Source organism: Pipistrellus hanaki (genome assembly GCF_964339955.1).
Source record: "Pipistrellus hanaki genome assembly, chromosome: 1".
In the NCBI taxonomy this organism is placed as follows: domain Eukaryota; kingdom Metazoa; phylum Chordata; class Mammalia; order Chiroptera; family Vespertilionidae; genus Pipistrellus; species Pipistrellus hanaki.
Genome location: NC_140503.1, coordinates 162,621,809 through 162,634,714, shown reverse-complemented (window position 1 = coordinate 162,634,714; position 12,906 = coordinate 162,621,809). Strand labels below are relative to the sequence as shown.

Genomic DNA, 12,906 nt, shown 5'->3' with positions numbered 1-12,906 from the left:
GCCTTTTCATATCCAAAATCCAAGGCCCACTAGTCGATAACCCTAGGATGCTCTTTCTTTTAGAAAAGAGTAGCTACAAATAAATTATCCATCATTACCAAAATTTAAAATATTTTAATTAGCATACTTTATATGTATATATAGATACCATAGAATTTATGAACTAGCAAAAAAAAAAATGTTGGCTTGTGGACTAAGTCAGAATCTTTGTACAAAACATTTGTTCTCACTCAACCTTAAATAGGGGAGGGGTTTTTAAAAGTATTTTTCATTCAAACTCTCTCCCATCACTAATTTTACTGTTTAAAAACTTGTAATCATTTTCTACACTGAAAGTTCTCAAACACAAGGTAAATTGTCAGGGAATTAGACACTTCCTTCATGACTACATCCATCAGCTCAGCAGGCTACCTGAAGGAAACACATAAGAAATAGCTTTATCCCCACAGTTACTCCATCATCAACCATCCAAACTCTTGAGTACCTTGAGAAGTTCTTTCTTCCTTCATCTATTCTAATCTATCACCAAATCTTGTCAATTATCTTTACAAACACCCCTTTTATCAACTTTTGTTTCTATTTTTAAGAATGTCACCACAGTACAAAAAAAAATAAATCTTAGGTCTGGACAACTTTAAAAACTTCTTTTTTGGGTATTTTAGTTCTTACCCTCATTCCCCTACAGTCCATCTTATACCATGATATCAGATTAATCCTGCCAAAAAACTGACTTCACCCTGATCTAATTCTTCCTTCATCCACTAAAACCAACAATTCATTAAATTAATAAACACTGAGAAAATACCCACATAGCCCCAGCTTTCATGGGCCTTTCATGCCAGGGTACCATTTCAGCAAATGTTTCCTCAACGCTCACATATCCCACTTTCCCAAAATATGTTCCAAGAAGTACTGGTCCTTTATAAGCAAATGTATGCTGAGTTTAAACAAATTTTGGATTTCATAATGCATGACTTTAAAGGTTCAAATAACTCTTGCAGTAAGCAAGTCTGTTTAATGTTTCCCAAAGCTCAGTGACTTTTTTATTTATGTTTCTTACTTTTCTTTTCTTTTTTGGAGGGGGTGCTTAACTTCCATTAACATACCATGGAAGTAGAGTTGGCCTGTGAACAACATGGGTTTGAACTGTATGGGTCCATTTACATGCAGATTTCCCCCCATAAACATTAAAATGTATTTTCTCTTCCTTATGGTTTTTCTTAATAACATTTTCTTTTCTCTAGCTTACTTTATAGCAATAATACAGATGTAATGCATATGCCAAATATGTTTATCTTATCAGGAAGGCTTCCAATCAACACCAGTCTCCTAGTAGTTAAGTTTTGGGGGAGTCACACTTTATATCCTGTTTTATTACTGTGTAGGGGAGTCAGTGCCCCTAACCTGTGTTGTTCAAGTGATTTTTAAGCATCTCACTAAATACAAAGTCAATAAGCAAATTCAATCGTGTTTCTATATCTCAGCATCAAACAATTAAAAATGAAATTTTAGAAATGGCTATCATTTTATAAAGTACTAAAGACATCAATTATATCATATTATAGCTACCAAAATATGTAAGATCTCTATACAGGAAAGTAGAACATATTAATAAAATCTAACTAAATTCTAATCTAATTAATAAAATCTGCTCCAATTATGAATGAGAAGGCTAAATTTTTTATGATATGAATCTATTCAAATTGATCAGGTTCAATGATAGCCTAATCAATATTTTTTAAATTTATAAAAATTGACAAGCTGATTCTAGAATTCTTACAGTTATAAGGATGCCCAAGAACAGTCATAACAATTTGAAAAACAATAACAAAATTGGAAGATATAAAGTAGTAGATATCAAAAATTATTAATCAAAATAAAAGAACATATTCTTAGCATAAGTTTGGACAAAAATACTTTTGGAACTGAACAAAAAGTTCAGAAACCCAAATATACATATATATGGGGAAAAGCACACATCAGTAGAAAATATATACTTTAAAAAGTGCTCACCCTTGTTAATTATTAAGGAAAAGCAAAGCAAAGCCAAAATAAGATACCACAATATACCCACCAGAATGGCTAAAATGAGAAAGATTGACAATGCCAAATGACAGCAAGAATGTAGAGTAACTTAATACTCATACATTGCTGGTGATAGTATATATTTGTTTGGCCATTTTTGAAAAACGATTTGCCAATTTACATTAAATGTGAACTCAGATAAAGTATACCACTCACCATTTCCACCCTAGGTATATATCCATCATAAATCATAATAATGTACCAAAAGACATTTTGCAAAAATGGTCATGGCAGCCTTATTCAAAATTGCTAAACCTGATAAACAACCAAATGCCCATCAATAGTAAATTAATAAATTGTGATATAGTTATGAAACATACACTACATAACGATGATAATTAATGAACCACTGCTTATGTACAAAATGTAAGTGAATCTCATAAACAACGGAAGCCAAACTCTGTAGAGCACATACTTCCTAGTTCCATTAAAATAGGATTCTAAAATAGGCAAAAGGTAATCTCTGATCACACTGGCACAGATAGTGACTCGCCTTGTGGAGATAATGGGTAGGATTGAGAAGGAGCAAAATGGGCTTTTGACAGCTGGCAATGTTCTATTTCCTGACCTGTCGGTGGCTACATGGGTACATTCACTTTATGATTTGTGTTCTTCAATAAAACTTTCACTAAAAAATAAAATATGTGTATGGCTTTGGAGTCAGAAAGTTCCAGGTTGAAACCCAGCTGGCTGTCCCACACTTCTTCGCTGTAATATTGGTCAGGTCACTTAACTTCCTTTTTTGTGGTTGTTAATTCTTACCAAAGGATATTTTTCTTTTGATTTTTAGAAAGTGGATGGGAGGAAGAGAGACAAAGAGAGAAACACTAAGGTGAGAGAGACACATTGACTGGCGAACTGGCACCCGGACTGGGTCAAGATCATGCCTGCAACCGAGGTACATGCCCTTGACTGGAATAAAATCAAACCTGAGACCCTTCAGCTTTATAAGCAAATTGCTAAACATTTTGACTCTATCCACTGAGAAAAACCAGCTAGGGCTCACTTAACCTTTCTGAATCTCAGATTTCTCCAATGTGAATAGAGCATGGTGATCATAATTATAGAAATACTATGCACATTAACTAAGGTAAGGTGCCGGTAAATAATTAATAAATGGCAGTGATAATAGTTGGTGGTGGTAGTAGTACTTTCCTGTGGGATGGGAAAAGTTCTGAAACCATGGAGAAACAAACTGTCAAGCCCCTCTGCTCAGTTCAAAGTTCCTCCAATAGGACTGGATCTCCAATGTGTGCCCATTACTGGAAGCACAGGTAATCCTTTTACAATCCTTTTATACCCACAATGTACATAATCGACATTCTTTGAAGCAATAAATTCTTGTCCTCTAAATTGCTTCAGGAAGTTTAATTTATCAAAGTCCACTGACAGGTCTTGTTATGCTGGGCCCTCAATCTTCCTTCTCAGGCCCTGTGTGTTAGAGGCCTATGTTCTCACTGTTTGCTTTTGTTGGGTCATGGCATGCAGCTTGCAGACTTCTTTGCATAAGGCTTAGTGCAAAGCAGGGTCCAACACCTCTTATCTATCTGGGATTTCTTGTGAGCACAGAGGCCAAGGCAACTTGACTTGTGTGACATTTCATAGCTTTATTACATATGTCCCAGAAATCATATTGTAAATCATACTTGTCAAGCGCACAACATCTGGAACTGAACTACTAGAGTCTGATTCCTCATTCTGCCATTACTAATGGCGGGACCCTGTGCAAATCACTTAATCTTGAGTTTTCTCAGCTGTAAAATGATAACAACAGTTCATGAGTCACTGGATTTCTATGAGAATTAGATTAGTGAACAATATAAAGCACTAAGAATGGCACCTGGTATGTAAAATATGTTACATAAAGGACAGCTATTCCTGTTTAGGTCAGCAAGTTACCAGCAATTTAAAAACCTTCCAGTTAGAACAGCTCTAAAAATTCGATTCTTGCCCTAGTCGGTTTGGTTCAGTGGATAGAGCGCCAGCCTGTGGACCAAAGGGTCCTGGGTTTGATTTCAGTCAGGGGCACATACCTTGGTTGCAGGCTCCTCCCTGGGCCAGGCTCTGGTCTGGGCTCGTGCAAGAGGCAACCATGTGTTTCACTCTCATTGATGATTCTCTCTGACTTTCCCTCTCTCTTCCACTCTTGCTAAACATCAGTGGGAAAATATCCTTAGTGAGGATTAACAAAAAAGAAAAATAACCTATTCTTGACATCTGCCTTTATTTATGGAGACTCCTTCACAGTGTTGGTAAAACTCCTGACAGTCTAGCCCACTGCCCAGCCAGCGCCCCTCCATGCCCAAGGTACCCCAGGTTCACAACTGTGCCAGGCTACTTGGACTCCCTGCCATCCATTCCTCCTTCAAAATCCAGCTCAAGGTCATCTCTTCGATGGAGGTTTCTCTGATCTGACTAAACCAAGGAAGCTTCCTCCTTCCTTTGTACACCTTGGAAGATTCATCACACAAGACTGCAATAAATTTTAATCCCCCTACCCCCCCCCCAAAAAAAAAACAACAACCTGTGATCTTCAAGAGCATAACAATGCTTTCTTCACCTCTTATTACCAAAAATCTAGAATTGTCTGACATGGAATAGGAACTCAACAAAATGAATGCTAAAGGACCTGCACATTTTTTCTCCTAGTTTAAAAATCATGGGTACAGAGACAAGAGTGGAGGTGGAACTGTCGGTCACCTAGGAAACAAGGCACAGATAATAAACAGGATAAGCATCTATTTCCTTCTCCCAAAAAAAACGTGTTGAGTGGTAAACAAACAAGAAAAACACACACCTAATGAATGCACAAGTTTATAATTTGAGAAACTAGCATGAGAAAGATGAGGTCATTCCCTGGGTAATCAGAAAATGAGCATGACATTCTCCTGTCAACTCTCTTGCCCTATTGCCCGTTAATTAAGTGTGGTTGTAATTTAATCATGTTTACTGTTCCTTCGTGCTTACAACAAACATTTCTCTTCCCCTTTCATAAACGTATGCAGATGATCCTATTCCCATGAGCTTCGATGAGCAGAGTTTAATAATAAAATGCTGAAAGCCATCAAAACATACGAGGAAGTTAATCTGACACACACAATGATATGCATAACCATCATTGTGCTGTATGGTAATTAGACAGAAATGGCAAATAGTTTCCTTAAATGTCTGTGAGGAATATTGCTCTCCAACCCTCAAACTGGATATTTCTGGATTCAACCGCAGGAAAACCTGTTCCTCTAACAAAATGCTTCTCAATGGTCTCTGTACATTAGACTCATCAAGAGGGCTTCTATAAATCCTGATGTCCAGGGCCCTGACCTCAACCTAAATTAATCAGACTCCCTGGGGGCTGGACCCAAAAATCAGTATTTTTTTTTTAATACTGGTCAGGTGCCCATAGTGTCCACTTGAGGTTAAGAATTACAGCTGTTGCCCTGACTGGTTTGGCTCAGTGGATAGAGTGTCGGCCTGTGGACTGAAGAGTCCCTGGCTCAATTCCAGTCAAGGTCATGTACCTTGGTTTCGGGCACATCCTCAGTAGGAGGTGTACAGAAGACAGCTGATCGATGTTTTTAACTCTCTATCCCTCTCCTTTCCTCGTTGTAAAAAATCAATAAAATATATATTTTTTAAAAAGAATTTTTTTTGTAAACAATAAAATACGAGGGAGTTTGAAGCTGTCCTTTCTCTCTGTATTTCCACAGCACTGGGAAGGAACATACCTCTACTGAAGACTCATCAAGAAATCAATTACCATTAAGTAATTAGGAATAACAGATTAATTAACAATAATCAATGTTTGTCACAAGACTGTCATATCTCATTCTTCTTTGAAGATTACTAATAAATACAGAAAAGAGAAAAATATTACTGTCCTCTCTCTCCTCCCACTTGGAGGTGTGCATCCAGTCAGCCCCAGGACTCTGGGCTTTTATTTTAATTGTGGTAAAATATACATACCAGAAACTGTATCATTTTAATCATTTTTAAGTGCATGGTCCAGTGGCATTGAGTATCTTCTCATTTTGCAACCATTGCCCTCATCCATCTCCAAAACTTCTTCATCTTCCCAAACTAAAAGTCTGTACCCGTTAAATGATAACTCCCTGCCCCCCTCTGCCTACCAGCCCCTAGAAACCTCCATTCTACTTCATATGTCTATATATTTGACTGTTCCGGGTATCTCATGTAAGTGGAAAAGTGCAATATTTGTCTTTTTGAGTCTGGCTTGTTTCACTTAGCATAATGTCTTCAAAGCTTATTAATGTTGTAGCATGAAACAGAAAGGAATTTCCTTCCTTTTTAAGGCTAAATAATATCTCACTGTATGTATATACTGTATTTTGTTCATCCATTCTTTCACCTTGTGGTTATTGTAAATGACACTGCTATAAACATATGTGTTTAAGCCTCTGGTCTTTTTATGTATGGCATGACCAAGAATCTTAGCCAGAAATCTCACATCAGAGAAGCCACAGGGCATAGTGTACAGAACTCTCAGAAAGCTCCTCTGGGTCATGCTCTTCTAACATTCCCTCCCTTGAGTGGGGATGGAATATGTGACTTGCTTCTCATCAACAGAATATAGAAATTATATTGGGAGGCTCACTCAGTGTATGCTATATAAAACTTCATCTTAGCCAACTGTAAAGAGATTCTCTAGCTGGCCGTGAAGAAGTAAGCACCATATTGTGAGAGGGCCTGCAAGAGGGACCAGAGTAGGAAACTGAGCAGCCATTAGGAGCCAAGGGTAGCCCCAGCTGACAATCAGCAAGAAACTGGTGACCTTAGTCCTACAACCACAAAGAACTGAATTTTGCCAACAATCAGGTGAACTTAGAGAACAATCTCTTCTAGAAAGCTCTAGAAAGGAACACAGTTAATTGACACCTTCAGTGCAGTCTAGTGAAATCCTGAGCAGATTACCTAAATAGCCATACGTAGACTCTTGACCCATGGGAATGCTGAGATAACAAGTATGTATCATTGTAAGCTGCTAAATTTGTAGTAACTTGTTATGGAGCAATGGAAAACTAATATGCTTGGGTTTTTCTGAATTTCTATTCTGAAGAACTGTAAATACTATTGCCTTAACCTGGGTCTCATCTGAAGAGAAATAACTGGAAGCTATGCAGATCTTTCTTTCTTGTTTCCCTGAGCTTGATCTATAAACCCCCAAAGGACCAACAAAACTGATCCTTGAAATTTACCAATTAAAATTAGTTTGGCATGATAAACAAATATTCCAAGAAGGATTAAAAGGAATTTGGAGTTATCATTCACACTTTCGAATGTATTATATATAAAATGTATAATTCCCAGTTGTAGATCTCAAAAAAACTGACAAGTAAAACTATGCTGAAAGTTCTACAACAAATACTTCTAAGGGGGGAGTCAGCTTAAAGGAGAGGAGACAAATTATTTTAAAACTAGAGGCCTGGTGCACAAAATTCATGCACTGGAGTTGGGAGAGGGGGTCTCTCAGCTCGGCCTGTGCCTTCTCACAGTCTGGGACCCCTCGAGAGATCACCACTGGGATCGGGCCTAAGCCAGCAGTCAGATATACCTCACTCCTTACTGCCCACCTGCTCCCTACTCCTTACCGCTGGGCTCACAGCTCCATAGTGATGCTGTGGAGATGGAAGAGGCTCCTGCCACAGCCCAGCCACTGCGCTCGCCAACTGTGAGCCAGGCTTCTGGCTGAGCAGTGTTGTCCCTTTGGGAGCGCACTGACCACCAGGGGGCATCTCCTGAGTTCAGCGTCTGCTCCCTGGTGGTCAGTGTGCATCATAGTGACCAGTCATTCTGGTTGTTCTGCCCTAACGGTCACTTAGGCTTTTATTATATAGATGAGACTTTAAAGAAAGGAAATAGCTTTGGCCAAAGGATAAAAATTTCAAGAAGTGTATCTTTCACATAGGAGGCACTTTCAGAATCTAAAAACTGAAAAGCATTATTCCTGGCTTCAGATCTTTTCCCCCTTCTTGAAAATTGTATTGCAGGTTAAAACCTATAAAAGTCAGGGGACATGAGCTGAGCTGCCTAGGCTTCCAGAAAAGAAAAGGGAGGCTCCCCTGTAAACACTGCACCACTTACTAGGAGGCAAAGGTCAGTGACAATGCTTCCTTCTGATTGGACAAGCAAAGAGGAAAAGGCCACTGTCTTCTGAACTACACCGTTTCGACGGCACTCTTTCCTGGAATCTAGCAGGGAACTGGCATGAAATGCTTGTGAGCATGTAGACTATTGGTTTCTCAAAACAACAGGTCTTCGAATCCCCAGGGTTCTCTGAGGCTTAAAAATTAAACATTTTCCTAACACCTGACAACTGGCAGGCTGAAAGATTTGAGGATAAAGTGAGGAGCAAAGGATGGCTATAAACCAAGCAGAAGATAACTTGAGAGGTTGAGAGGGGGCTAGGGTGAGAGTGCAGAATGAGGGGAGCCCAGGGGCCTTTGGGTCCTAGTGAGAAAGAAGAAAAGACAGGGCGGGAAGTGAGAGGACTTAGAAAATCTAGACAAAGCCTATTTCACTTCAAGATGTCAAGGCAGCTGCCACTGAATTTCAGGCAGGTTATTCAACTTCTCCTTGCTCCCTACCTCTCTGCCCAACTCCAAGGGGGAGCTAGTCACACTGTAGGCAGCACCACCCATAAAAGTGTGTACACTATGGTAAAGAACACACTTTGACATCAGCCTACTCAGATTGGAAACTACCACAGCCCTATCCGGCTTGGCTAAGTGGATAGAGCATCAACCTGAAGACTAAAGGGTCCTGGGTTCGATTCCGGCTAAGGGCACATGCCTGGGTTGCGGGCTTGATCCCCAGTAGGTGTGCAGAAGGCAGCTGATCAATGATTCTCTCTCATCATTAATGTTTCTGTCTTTCTCTCCTTCTCCCTTCCTCTTCGAAATCAATAAAGAAATATATTTTTTTTAAAAAAAAGAAAAAGAAACTACCACAGCATGACCATGAGCAAGCTGTTTGACTGTAAGCTTTCATTTCACCTTTGGTACAACAGAAAAGCAACACCCTCCTCATTAGACAATGAGCCAGTTCCCAGCCTCCATGAGATGATGTAATGAAAACAACAGACATCTAGCAGTTAACCCCGAACTTGATTTTCTCACCACATTCCAAAGTAGCTAGCTACAATAGTTCTGACCTTGATGTCTACATACACATTATTGCTATGAAACATAACTTTCCATTTTCAAACACGCTGACCACTTCCCTCAGACACTCAGCTACCTTCACCCACAGCTTCTGGCTATGGAATCACCACACAATTGAACTTTTCTCTTCTTCCTCCCTTATGTATCTTCATTTCTTTGCTTTGCTGAAGACTCAGGTTAAGGTAATAGCATCAATAAGCATACGTATGAATTTTTTAACTGTCCAACTGATAATTAAGTGTTTGTCTATGCACTTTTAAAGTTTTCACTAATCTAACTATGTAAAATCTATATCTAGAACCTCTCAGATAGCCACATCTAAGTCACCATATCATGGGGGGAGAAAAGTTTATTTCTCTCTAGCCCCCAGCGAAAGTTTTCCCTATTGCAAACTTATACCAGGGCAGCACTTTCTGGAAGCATAATTTTCAGGGAGAAATAACAACAGCAGGAAGATGTTTGTAATCATACCATAAAAAAATTTCAAATGTATCTATTTCCAATTATATATTTAATTTTTCCAAGACTTTCCAGCTAAAATGTAAAGATTTCTCTACTTTTCATCTTGGAAAAGTGGTATACAGGAGTTGTTAGAAGAGACTTTAGATAGCAGGCTTTAATTCTGGTTCCAACATTAAAAATATCAAAATATCAAAGTGTCACCTAAGGCAAGTTAATCAATTCTGCATGCCTCAGTTTCTCACATATAAAATGGGGTTGATAATAATATCTACCTTATAGGTTTGTTGTAAGGATGGTTATGATCCAATATTTATGAAGTGTTCAGAGTGGTGCCTGGCACAGAACTAGTGATAAGTAAATATTATTATTATAACTACTACCATTTTCCATAACACTCCTTTTCCATTAAGGAGCTACATTTCTATAATGCACATTCAAATGCTCAGCACCACTTCAGAAAGGAAGCACAAATAGTAACAAACACACTCTGCTTCTGTGACTTATTTAAAAAGATGACTCACTGGCATTTTCTGCTCTTACCTATTCTGTTCCTGGGGTGGCAGCAACACAGGGACAGCATTGCCCTTCTGAAACAGAGTCAGTGTCTGAAGTCAGATGGCAAATCTTCCTTTTATCTTTCCTTTCCCAAAGAACAATAGTTTCAAATGATAATTCAAGCGTTCTTAGGGGAAAGGCAGACCAGCAACTTGCCAGATGTCTCTGATTAATTTGCCTGTGTTCCAGCACAAGCTCCTAATTTTGCTCTGCTGGTGGTGGAGCTTGCTAAATGATGTCTACATAAACAGAAAATGTCATTTCAGTAAAATGGCTGACCGCTGGAAACAGGCTTCTCTTGGCCTCAAGGCAGACTCAGACATGAACAGAAATGCTATCTGAACTTTCTCCCCTTCCTCTGCCATTGATAGTCCTCAGACCCTCCGTATGTATCCCAGTGTGTGCTATCAGATGGATTAAACCCATTCTCTGTGTTCTGTTCACAATATCCTGAGCTTTGAGGACCCAACACTTGGCAAATATTGATGCACTGTTAGGGTTAGGGTTGGGGTTAGGGTTAAGGTAAGCTTTGGTCAGCTCTGCTTGGAAGAAGCCAGGAGGCATGATCATTCTTCCTACCAATCCATAGAGCATGTCAAAATAAAGCAGATTAGTGCCCAGACTGGCCTGACTTCAGGCCTTAGAGCTTCGTGGGCAGTCTAAAAACATCGGAATTGTAAAGGGGAAGAACTGGTTTCAAAGTCAAAATCTCGGATTCTAATCTTAGCTCTGCAATTCCCCTGTACCTGCTTCATCCCTCTCCCGTAAGTGGGGTAGCCTGAAATAATCTCTAAGGTTCTATCTCTGAAGTCCCCTATGTTCACAATAAATTTCAACCAGGGATCACACTGGTAGATTGTAGTGCTCTGACTCATCATGGTTTATGATACTTCGGGAAGGCGGGCGGAGTACCTGTCATAGAAATGGGCCTCATGCCCACATAGTTGCACCCTTTGGAAGATCTGCCATGGTCAGCGGGAACAATGCCAAAGCACTACAAACTCCTATCATACTACACTGAAGGTTTAATGCAGCTTAAGAGTGATTCCACTTTGTGCCCACCTCAGTCTGACAGGCAAGCACTCATTTTCTGTGATTTGTCCTAAAACCAAACATAGGTCTTATTTTGTCTGTAAACTTTTCCCAAACTTCACTAAATCATTGTTTTGATCTCAGGGGATAGTGGTTATGGTAAAACAAACAATCCACACATATACACAAAACAAACAAACAAACAAACAAACAAAAACACATAATATAAAACTGCAATATCCAATACAGTAGCCATCAGACACATGAGGCTATTTACTGGTAATCTTTAAATAAATTAAAATTAAAAATTGAATTCCTCAGTGACACTGGCCACATACTTCCAGTGCTCAACAGCCACATTTAGCCATTGGCTTCCATACTGGACAATAGAGGTTACAGAACATTTCCAGCACTTCCAAAGTTCTATTGGACAACACTGAATAATTCTAGAACCTGCTCTTAAAAACTTGATCCTTGGATTTTGCAAGAGACAGTAGAGGACACAAGTTCCTCGATAGAAAGAAAGCAAGGAGAAGTAACCATGTATACAGTTTGAGTGAGCCCTTCGGGACCTACAGGTACACTGGATGGGTAGAGGACAACACAGCTGGCGTGAGAGGCTGCCTGGCACTTGGTGAGATTGACTGGCCATTTATAATACATTTGATCAGGGGCTCAGCAGTCTTACAGAATGCCATGTCATGGGTTGTAGGGTTTCTGGTGAATTATTGAATTTGAATTCTCAAATTGCAAATCTACCATTTCCCCAAAGGTTATTGTCTGGTTTCTGTCAGTACTTCCTATCTCCCTACTCCTGTGGGTTACAGGAGGGCTGAGTCTCCCCTCTCTTGCTCACTGTTAAGTATTCGTCAGAGACATCCTTGTTGAGAAAAAGACTGGAAAGCCTCTCTAGCTTTCAGATGCAGATGGGAGAAGAGACTTTATGCAAAATGTAGTGGAGCTCAGGCAGCCATGGCTCAGAGACTGAGCATCAAATTATGAACTAGGAAGACATGGTTCCCAGTCAGGGCGCATGCCCGGGTTTCAGGCTCTATCCCCCGGGCTGCTGGGCATGCAGGAGGCAGCCGATCAATGATTCTCTCTCATCATTGATGTTGCTATCTCTCTCCCCTCTCCCTTCCTCTCTAAAATCAATAAAAATGTATATAGTTTTAAAATGTAGTGAACACATATTAATAGAAATGAATTTTGTCATAAATTCAGCCAGAAAGTTTATAAAAGTTGAACAAATAAAGCATGTGAACCTAACAATAAATGAAGGAACTATTTTGATGGATATCTTAAATACTCTATTATCTAACAGCACTGCTGGGACACGTAGCAAAACCAATGGATACTGACATCATCCCTTTATCAGTGAATGATGCGCCCATCTTTTTAAATGATCTAACTTCTAGAAAATTGTTTCTTACACAATAGTTCATAGGATGTATATAAGATATATAAAAATATCTAAAGTTTACTAATGGCTTTTCTCTAAAACTGAAACTGTTTGAAAATGGAAAATGAATTTCAATATTGAGCACTTTAAAAAAAATGGAAAATTTGATGATGTCACCTGTGTATAGTCAGT

General features: G+C 39.2%; 1 protein-coding gene across 1 annotated transcript in view; it reads right to left on the bottom strand.

The window, feature by feature from the left end:
- PRKG2 (protein kinase cGMP-dependent 2) overlaps positions 1–12,906 on the bottom strand; it is an 86,713-nt gene that overhangs the window by 59,690 nt on the left and 14,117 nt on the right. The gene's annotated exons all lie outside the window — the stretch shown is intronic.